The sequence below is a fragment of the Alligator mississippiensis genome, chromosome 2 (genome assembly GCF_030867095.1).
Source record: "Alligator mississippiensis isolate rAllMis1 chromosome 2, rAllMis1, whole genome shotgun sequence".
Classification (NCBI taxonomy): Eukaryota; Metazoa; Chordata; order Crocodylia; family Alligatoridae; genus Alligator; species Alligator mississippiensis.
In genome coordinates, this window is record NC_081825.1 from 166,418,448 (window position 1) to 166,429,043 (window position 10,596).

At 40.9% G+C, this 10,596-nt stretch overlaps 1 long non-coding RNA gene across 1 annotated transcript; it reads right to left on the reverse strand.

Annotated features, from left to right (window-relative positions):
• Window positions 1-226: 226 nt before the first annotated feature.
• On the reverse strand, window positions 227-10,163 carry LOC132248375 (uncharacterized). The gene is made up of 3 exons (XR_009459554.1): window positions 10,092-10,163; window positions 7,941-8,106; window positions 227-424 (listed from the first exon to the last, which is right to left on the reverse strand). It is a non-coding gene; the product is annotated as an uncharacterized LOC132248375 (long non-coding RNA).
• Window positions 10,164-10,596: the final 433 nt, after the last annotated feature.

The following is a 10,596-nucleotide window of genomic DNA, read 5'->3' on the forward strand; positions in this document are numbered from 1 at the left end:
GCAGCCTTAATATTGCATTAAACACTTTATAGTGAATCCAGTTTAACTCCTTAATTTATAAAGTGCATCTGGATAACTTTGAATATTAAAGGTACCATAAAAAACACCCATTCTACTAAAGTAAAAAACAAATGTACACACATACCTTGCTGTAATTAATAGTCAATTTGAAACAAGGATTTTTCCTTTCACAGACAGTAAAATTTAATGTTTAATTATGTAAACATTCTGCAGTCCATTATGAAGCAATTTGCCTTTATTCATCATCTCTGACTTAGTGTAAGTCTCCCAAACTATTCCAAACAATTTTCTATTCTCTCTTGGAACATTTAGCAAATGTAGCCTGCAGAGGTTGTTACTGTAGTCAGAATATATATTTTTGTCCATTCACCACACTGTTCTGTTCTCCAGAGACTAAATTCTACTGCAAGGAAACAGAATAATTACTGGCAAACAGGCATTTGAGCTTTACATTTAGGTGCAGTTAATGTTTCTTCAATTACAATTATGTACAACATCCACATTTTTACTATTAAAGAAATTCTTCACATTGCTGCAATTCACTGGCTTTGGTCTAACTGTTAATATCCTGTTTGGATGAATGAACAATAACGATATGGAGGCTGGTGTTAATCAGTATAGCACCTTTGATTTCAATGTAACCTTGCTGCTTTAAACTACCCAGGAATCTGGTCCATAAATGGTGGTTGAAAATTTAAAAAGAATCAATAAGAAGGAAACATGAAATAAAAGAGATAGGTTTATCTATATATATGCGCACACACTTTTAAACATTAAAGGGGGAACAAAAAAATACAAGAAGTACATTTGCTTCCTTATCTCTCTTTTATGCATACTGATGTCATATACAAAGATTTAATTAGCATGAATTGAGGTACTGGCAGATATGTGGACAAGTTTTGAGGATAGCACTAAAATAAACACTGTTAAAATACCTACAAATAATCTAAAATTGCTGTTCTAGACTGAAAATTATCACAAGAGATTCAAGAACCTTGGGAGTCCTTTTACTATGCTCTAATCAAAGCAAATTCAATCATTCTGTCTAGTAGACCAGTCATCAGTTCTTCCCATGCTCATCACCGTGATTTCATTTCATTTATTGACATCAAATATTTTGTAGAGTAAACACAGGTAAAGGTGTCCTGTTTACAGGCTATTGGGGCCCATGGGAGCAGCGGAGGCAAGGTTCCACTGTCTTTAACCTTAGCACAAGGAGGAGGTGATGTGGTCAGCACTGCACTCCTGTAGAGTACATGCTATGTTTTTTTCAATAGAAATAATTAATACAGTATTAAAATGACTAACATGAGATACCCAGCATCTTGTGAACATGCAAATTAAAAGTGAGTGTGAGGTATCATTGGATAGTGGAAATTTTTCCTTTCTAACAGTACCCTTAGTTTCTAGGCATATAAGAATGAGATGAAATGGGCTTTAAACATATATTTCTACATGTAGAAAAGCTATCGGTGACTAGTACACTGAAAATTGCTTGTTTTCTGCCTTGGGCTATGTAAATTTTGGAGAAAAAAAATGACATTTAGTAGGGAAAAGGAAGAAACATTTCTCTAGAAGTTTAATTTTTAAAGTGATAGCTGTTTGAAGCTGCTCAGATGTTTAGAATAACCAGAGGAATCACTGGGCAGAGAACAGGTCAAGTGACCTGCTAAGTTTGTGATAAATTTATCCTACTATCTGCCTAAGTTGTGTAAGTATGAGTATGTGTGTATATAATTTGCCTGAGAAAATTATGTTCTTGCTAGAATTTTTTTTCTTTGAAAAGATGCACATTTGGGAATGACTCTCATGAGGTTTGTTTCCTGGTGCTATACTTAGTGTCCACACAGTGGGAAAAAGTTTCAATTACTGTTACTCTCTGATATCTTAAAGAATTGTTTAGTTACACATCTTTAGCCTCAGCCTTGATAAACATGCTCCCTACTTAAACTGCATTACTGTGGCAGGATTTTTTGGGAGAGGGGGATTGAAAAAATAGATTGACTTTTGAAACAGAGATGAAGGGCAAGATTGAAACATAAATCTAAGGTCGTGGTAAAATAAAAAGCAAAATACAAGGTTGATAAATGATCTTATTAACTGTGTTACCCACCATACAAATCATTATGTATACATGGAAGCAGAAAACCTTAGGTAAGGGTTGTGGACTCTGGGAAGATGGGGGGAGTTTCATATTGTATGAGAATTGTTGAGCATATGCTTACATGAAATGAAACATGTACATTTGTGATTTAACTATGATTTGTGATTTAACTGTGAAGCTAGTAGATTGGTATAAAAAGACGAGTAAAAGTTTGTGAATGGAAATGACTACTCAGAGGAGCATTTCCTGAGTAACTAGGCCCAGAAAGATCAGTCTGGCAGATCAGGGTGAAGAGTGTGCACAAAATGACATTTATTATTCTCCAAGGAGCTGTGAAACAGGATAAAATGAGATGAGACCTAGAATTTTAAGTTTTATCTCTGCTCCTGCTTGTAAAATGACAGTATTGTGTAGTGAACACTTCTTCCTGAAACTTTGGAAACTGTTCAGCTGGAATGTTAGTTAGAGATGGGGTAGGGGAAGGAAGGAAGACAGAGAGCTTTACAGGCCTGATTTAGTGATTGTCATCAAAAGCAGATTCAGATGAACTACAAGGCCACTTTAGCCCAAATAATGTTGTTGTTTTTTTCTTTTTCTTTTTAGTTTCCTCACATCCTCTCGTAATGTGCTTTAAAGGTGAAAAGCACTTTGCTTGTCTCAATCATTTGATGCAGGTTAAAGTTGGGAAGAGGGAATTCACTCCCCTTCCTCAACAGCCAGTGGGCAGCATGTGGAACTGCATCATTCCCTATTGTCAGGGCCATTATTTGAGGCAGGACTGACCAACTTCTAAGCTCCTGGATCTGCACCCAGGGTTGCACCAGTGTGGGGGGGTCACATGCTGCAGTAGTGGGGGCCACAGAACCTCAGGCTGCATGCCACGCAGACAGTTGCCATACTGCACACCCTCAGATCCCTTTGCCATGTGGCACTGCACTGCCCTACCTCCTGGGGTGGGCACAGAAAGTGGAAGCCAAAGGAGAGGAGAGCTTGTGGACTCTGGCTCCAATTGCCACTGGATTGATGGGGGGAGCAGTGACTGGTGGAAGCCTGGGGTCTGCAACTTAACCCCTATGGGCTACCAGTTGGAAAACCCTGACCTAGTCTCTCCTCTTTAGCTGTCCTGTAAATGTGTCTGCACAGCAATGGCTGTGGCTCATACAGGGCTATTTGAGCTGACTTGGATACTTATAGCAGCAAAGCTTCACCAGCATGGAACTCACTGCAGACTAATAGCTCAAGAGTTTTTGGGTGTGTTTTGCAGCTCGTGTTGAGCTTTGTGCTACTGTAGCTACAGTGTCTTGTTACTTGAGCTACTGAGACAGTGGCTTTGTACACAGATTCATATAATTTGGGAGAATTCTCCCAGGTTTGCTCTCCTGGTAGAAAAACTTACCTAGAGGTGCATGTATAGACATTCAAATGCTGAAGCCCTGAAGAGTGGAGAGTTTGCAGTGCTGATACTCTGAAGCCAGGTGGGTTTCTGTGAACCCATTTCAGTGCACCCTGCAGGCTCCCTTAGTCTGCCTGGTAACAGATGTTCTCGGTGCATAGACCTGCTTGGCTGACTCAGACTACCAATGCTCAGCCTGTATTTCACTGCAGCACAATGTGAGCATTGTGAAGGGGGCGTGTTCTTCTCCTAGCTGAAGCAACAGCATGCTGTGAGAGACATACTGTCTCCCTGGGGGTGATGCAAGAGGATTATGTGCTCTTCTAAGAGAAGCCACACCATATACACACATTCACTCTCCTGGGAGTGATTTAACTCTTATTGTTCCCAGGTTATTTTTCTCCTGGAACAGCCATTTTTACTCTGGGAGTAAAAGCCTGAACATCTACACACTCATAGTTTTTCCTGAAAGATCAGTGACTCTCCCAGGCTGTCTATGAGAGACACCAGTGTCTCCGCAGTGAGGCTATATTTATCTACATGGCCAGCACTGAAAGTAGTGTAGTTAGTGTATCTCAGTGTCTCATGTGTGACCTGTCAAGACCACCAGGTTTGCTCAAATGGTGAAGCTAGGATGCCTTACCATGTTTTCTCCCAATATCAACTATATCACCTTCTGTGAAGCCAGTACAGTAAGACCAGCTTTCGCATGAGTAAGCTTCGGCAAAAGGGGTGGAGAGGCCCAACTGCATAGTTGGTTACCTGTGGGTATCTCCTCTGTAGCCCAAATGCAGTGTTTTGAGGTTGAGGATCTCGCATTGTCAAGTTTCAGCAGAGTAAATTTTGACCAAATGGTTTAACATTCCTGGGTTCAATTTTTCTATGTTGAGCAGCAGAATCTGGGTGCCATTAAATTCTATTCCTTACAGTAAGTCTCTCTCATGTGCTCACTCTCTCTCTGTTTTGTATTCTCCATGCACATGCTTAAAGAGTTGGCTTAATGCTGTTTTCTTTCTCTAAGGTCAGGAAACTGCATAACAATTAATTTAACATCATTTTGTGGGAACAGTCAAAGGCAAGTATTTCAGGAATCTAATATGAAGCTAGAATAGGCAAAAGAGATGGGAGTGAGATCTCTCTCATCGTTTCTTTAAGAAAATATTTAATGAAGTGCCACATCAGAAGCTAACACTTCAGTGTTAAGAAACAGAAATGTATTGGTGCTTAGGGGATTCTTCCTCATTGAGTGTAATGAGGAGTTACAGCTCAGTTGCAGAAAAGGAAAATTAAAAAAAATAAACAAACCAAAAAAATAGTAGTAACTTTAACTTTATCCTGGTCCAGGATAGAAACAAGGTAATCAGTTCTCTCTCTCCAACAGCATACTCCAGATGCAGTGAAAAAACAAACGAACCAGTGGATTTATGTCCCTCTGTTCTCATATGTGCTTGTGTCCAAACCCACAAGTTTTCCCCACAAGGAAAGATCACATTACTGTACCCTTCATCCTGGATTTCACAGTAGATAAATCATTTTACTTTCTACTGAAATGCACCAAACCCTGGGGTGGAGAATCTCAGCATTTCTAATAGTGCAAATCTACCCTTTCTTCATTTTTAACAGTGCATAATATGCTAATGGATAGATTCAGTCTTGGCTTAAATGGATGCAACCTCCAGAGTAAGTTATACTTAAGATGCAAATTTCTCACCATCAAAGACAGCTAAGGAAATTTCTCTGGAAAAGTAATACAGAGTAACAGTTACAATCCTGCATAAGTACCCATAAGCAGGCTGGTCAGTCCATGAAGTCATACCTGCTTACACCAGAGCTGAATTTTTCCTAGCTGTTTAGAGCAGAAAGTGAAGATTACAAAATGCTAGGTAGGCCTCCAGGGGATGTAAATCAGTGTGAGTCCATTGTTTTGAATAACATGAAGCCAATGAATATCAACCGAGTATTCAGAAAAATATCTTTCTGAAACTACAAATGGAATTAGGCAAAAGTGAATGATCTCATGTGGCATTTTGCCAGGATGCTGAAGCTAGGACATATTCTTTCTTGCAGAAGGAGATATACAATCATTGATAGTAACCATTAGCCAGAATCTCTGCTTAATGTGGAGCAGAGTAGATGTTGCAGAAAAATGCACCAGATTTGGTAAGTGCTTTAAAACCTAATAAATATTTAGAAAAATAAAGGATTCAAGGTGGCAACAAAATAGCCATTTAGTGCTCTAACACTTTAAAATAATAGCCTACCTCCTGACAATTGATTGGTATTTATTGTATTAACTTTCATCATGAAGTACTCATTTGGTGTTTATCTTCTCAATACTCCTTGAATATCCAGTGTACTTCCAACCCTTGTGTAGCCTTAAGTTCCATATAAAATGATAGTGCTGTATGAAAAATTGCCTGTTTCACAGCTTTGAAACATAATTCTAGTTGATGGTGCTGGCTACTGCTCACAGTTGAGATCAAAATGTGGATTAGTTATTTAAATAAATGGTGCACCTTCTCAGATACTATATGTTGCTTGGGTTATCCATGATGGTCAGTAGCTGGGTCATGACTGCCTCCTTTCTGTGCCCTTGTCTCTTGTACATTGACTTTCCCATCTTGTTGTTTGCATACCTAAGTAAGGATGTCCCAGATTTAGCTAAAAGTCTCTGATATGCTCCTGCTTCTGGGGGCTCTATTCATACCACGGGCTGATCTCGATTAAGGCTTTTAAACTGGAGGACACAAGAAGATGCAACCATGTTGAGGGGGGGTAAGAAGGTCAAGAGTACCCTGCTTTTTGCCAATATTATGGAAAAGATTGAGAACCTCTGGCCTTCATGGCTTAGTTAGATCTTACTGTTCTGACTCCTGTTATTCTTCAGGCAATATGTATTAAAACTAGTAACATACAAGGCACTGCAAATAAATGGAACTGAATCCGTGGTTTCTTTTGACCAAAAACAGAACACTTTCATTTCCAGGGGCTTGTATTTAATGTCAAGGAATGAAGCGCTGTATTCCAAAGGAGAGTGGCGGTGATTAATGATGCTCATGGCACACCCCTTTATACTTGTAGCCCATTGGTTAGGGCACTCATTTATGGTAGGGGAGAACCAAATCTACCCACACTTCTGCCGGAGCCAGACAGCTAAGGAATAGGCTGGAAGATGAGAGAACTTCATTCATATCCCTTCTCTGACTCAGCACAGAAATTATTTGAACTTGGGTGGCTCATCTCCCAGGTGAGCATCCTAATAGCTACCAGACTCTGCAGAGTCATTTTTTCTGGCTCCAAAAATAGCTAAGTAATCTTTGCATACTGTAACAGGGTCAACAGGAGAGACTGAGAGCAACTCACCAGAGAATCCTATATCATGATGGGTAGGATACTCCCCTGTAGGGAGGGGCAAAATCAGCTCAAATATCCTCAGGCAGGTGGCAGGCTGGAACCCAGGGCTCAGTCATATTCAAAATATTTTGTCATTTGTATTTCCGCTGAAACTATTGACTTGACCCAAATATTGCACAGGTCTATACACTTATGTTTGCCTTGCATGCAACCATGCTGTGCTTTATTGATACCAGTCTGACTTCTGGGATCCATCCTTAGGCTGAACTCAGTTTAACACAATGATAATTTTGAATGAGAGGGCTCACAGGATCAAACTCTGAAATCCTATCACAAGTGACTAACCTTTTACTTTGAACTTTACACTCCCCGATTCATTTCCTGTTGATTTTTTCCCTTGAATTAAAATGTGAAAAATGCCACCTCCACAAGTCTGTAGCTTTTGAGGGGGAGAATATGTTGAATATTGGACATCTTTAATGCTCTCTGACTCTCTCAACATTTCAGCAGTGCAAAAATAGTAAATTGCCATATATAGTATTTGTACATCTTTAAACACAAAACCTATGCTAAAGCTTTTGCTTTGCTTGGAACTTTAGCTGTAAACCCCCAGCTTTATATCAATATAATTAGCATATGTAAGTACTAAATTCTTTAGTGTCTTGCTGCACATCATACTATTATTGGATAATATAAAATCTAAACTTGTGAACTCAGATAAATCTAATAGAAACAAGTAACAGGTAATAATTAGACCCCTTTTCCCAGCTTTCCTTATGTAACTGCCTTAGTGTAGCTAAATAGCAGCCCACATTTAAATTGCTTTCACTGATACAATGTGCACCAATCTAGATGTTCCTTTACATCCATATTTAATGTATAGGTATATATGACTGGAAGCCTCAGGGTTCCTTCACAGAAACAAACCCAAAACATAATTTATAATAACTGGAGCACCAAACATAGTTTGATCCCTGAATGGTCTAAAAACTCTGACAAGCATCACAAAATTGCACATTGCAAGCCAACAAAATGAAAGAAAGTAGGGAAATGAAGGCTTGCTTCTACCTTGAAGGATGCCATGGAGTTGTCCGAGGTTAGGGGAAAGAGTTCCACTGCCTTGAGCCTTTGTTAGGGAAACCTTGTTTTTCATTTGTTCAAGAATTCTCCATCAGATGATTTGTTGTTCGAACCATGCCAAACTCAATTATTACACTGGGATGTGGAGCAACCGCTGAATCAAAAACAAAAAAGACCTTTAGTTCTCTAGGGCTTTATCCTGTTCCAATTTCAATGAGTGAAATTTTGCATTGACTTCAATAGGAGGAGGATTATGCTTGCATTTTTTTCTTGCCAGCTTCAAAACATTCCTAAGTAAAACTTGTTTCTGGGAGGTGCTGAAAACTCTCACCTCAGTTGTAACATAATTGCTAAGGGTCAAACTCTCCTACTTCCTTCCCATTGGTGAACAGGACTTTGACCCCCAGATAATCACATTGATTTGTTTGGCATGACTTTTATAGTAAGGTACTAATCATTGCAGCTAGCAGAATCTGATCCCAAGGTAATCTTCAAATAGTTCAGTAAGTACCATCAATTTCTTCTTATGTATTAGCAAACTGATGCTTTTCCAAATAAGTCAGTATTGTTGGGAACAACCAGAATTTCTCTAGCCATTTGGCAAACTTTCTGTATAGAATTTCTGATTCCTAAAACTAACAGCAAATTAGCAACAAGTCTCCATCTATTATTGGAACTATAAAGTTTTTGCTAAAAGTCAATGAATGCTCTGCTTTTCATTATTTTATGTAAAGTGCAAATCCTGTATATTTGAGTTCTCAGATCTCTGCCCCCTCTCCTGCCTCCTGAGCCTCCCTGGCCTGAGGCAGGACCTGGAGGCAAAGTCAGAGGTGAGCTGTTGCCTGCCTCAGGCCAGTGTTCAGATCTAAGATTACTTCCCCCCACTCCCATATTGTTTCATGAGGGGGTGGAATGTCATCTTGGATTCAAGTATATATAATACGGTATTCTATTCTAATAGCCTGTTGTTACTTCCATTGAAGTCTATGGCAAAACTCCAATTAAACTTCCTTGGGATCAGAATCAAGTTTTAAACGATAATAAATGGCTTATGGGACAGGGGGCATGTTCAGGGCTGGGTCCCAACCTTGGTCTACCCAATCTTTTCTGCCACAACTTTGCTAGTATAATAACTGATGGTAAATGTGGGAGGCTGCCCGTTCTATGCCCTGATGCCGGGGGCACTATCCACGGCTCCGTACCTCTCCTACAACGTGGCTCATGCCTTGCAGACTTTTATTGTATTCCCGGCCTAAAGCCGAACCAAACCTAGTCCTCTGTCAGGCCTCTTGCATGCACACACTCATACTGCCCCCCTCTCCCTGGGGCCTCTTGCACTCTGCCGTCTCTCACAGGGCCTCTTGCTCACTGCATGATACTGCGCCCCCTTCACCCTGCCCTGCTTCCCTGAACGACCCTGTAGGCCATCAGACTTACCTGACTCATACCTTGGGTGGCAATATTCAGCCTTTTGGGCCTCTCCCATGACCCTCATCTGGGTAGTGGGCAGCCAATACACCAAACAGAGAGCTGATTTTGCCCTAGCCCCTCACCAGGCTTCTTATACATACAGATATGATATTGTAGGAGGGGTTGGCCTGTGTGCTGCCCTTCTGGCCATCCTTCAGCCCTACTCAACACACCCTCTGGGACTGATCTTCAAGCTGTCCCTTCAGCCATACTCAACTCCTGAATTATACACAGTCCTTCAGGCTGTAAAGTCTCGCCCTACTCTGTGCAGGCCCACCAACATACTTTTCTTCCCAGGATCTTCACAACTGGCCCCTCTCTGGGGCTACACAACTATCCCCAACCTGGGGCCTCTGGGGGTCTTACACCCCTGCAGGCTCAGGTGGCTGCAGCTGTGCCTGGCCCCACTCCTCTACTGAGGCCTTACACCTCCTGGGGCTCAGGTGGCCATAGCCATGCCTGGCCCTCTTACCCACAGTATTGTGGGGGCTAGGGTTATTAAGGCACCCTGACCCACCTTTTATTGAGGAGGTGAGCAGTCCTGGCATTTAAATGGGGCTGCTGTGCCACTGGCAGTCCCTCCAGGCCTTCCTTCCCCAGCAGGGTGCAGTTTCAGGTCATGCCCAGGACCAGGAGCCTCCAAGCCATCCCCCTAGCCCCTGCCCTTACCTCCAGGATGTTCCATGAGCAATAGGGGAGCCAGGTGGTGTTGCTCCCTCAGCTACAAGCTTCTAACTGTTGCCTCTGTCTGGCTTGCCTTTGTTTGAAAATGGCCACCTTAATCAGGCACCTGCCAGCTGCCTGCTCCAACCATTAAAGTGGCAGGCACCCAAAGGTGCACTGCCACAGCTTAATTAATTTAATAAACAGAGTTTGTCCCTCTTTGAATTTATTGAAATTCAATGTCTGAGATGGAGTTAAGTAAGTAAAACAAGATAATTTGAAGTGGGGAAAACAAGTTGTTTTTTTAAGTGTCATAAATACAATTTATCCTTTGTCTATAATTCACAATACATGCTAGAAATTGGTGATTATTGGTGATAACTTCTAGAGTGCATTTTTATAAAAGAATCACTCAGTAAGTGACTGGCTTGAAAGGTTATCCCTTTGCTAGAGAACTCTATCTATGTGCAGTTTAATTAGAACCAGTATAAGCATTCTGAAAATGATGGAA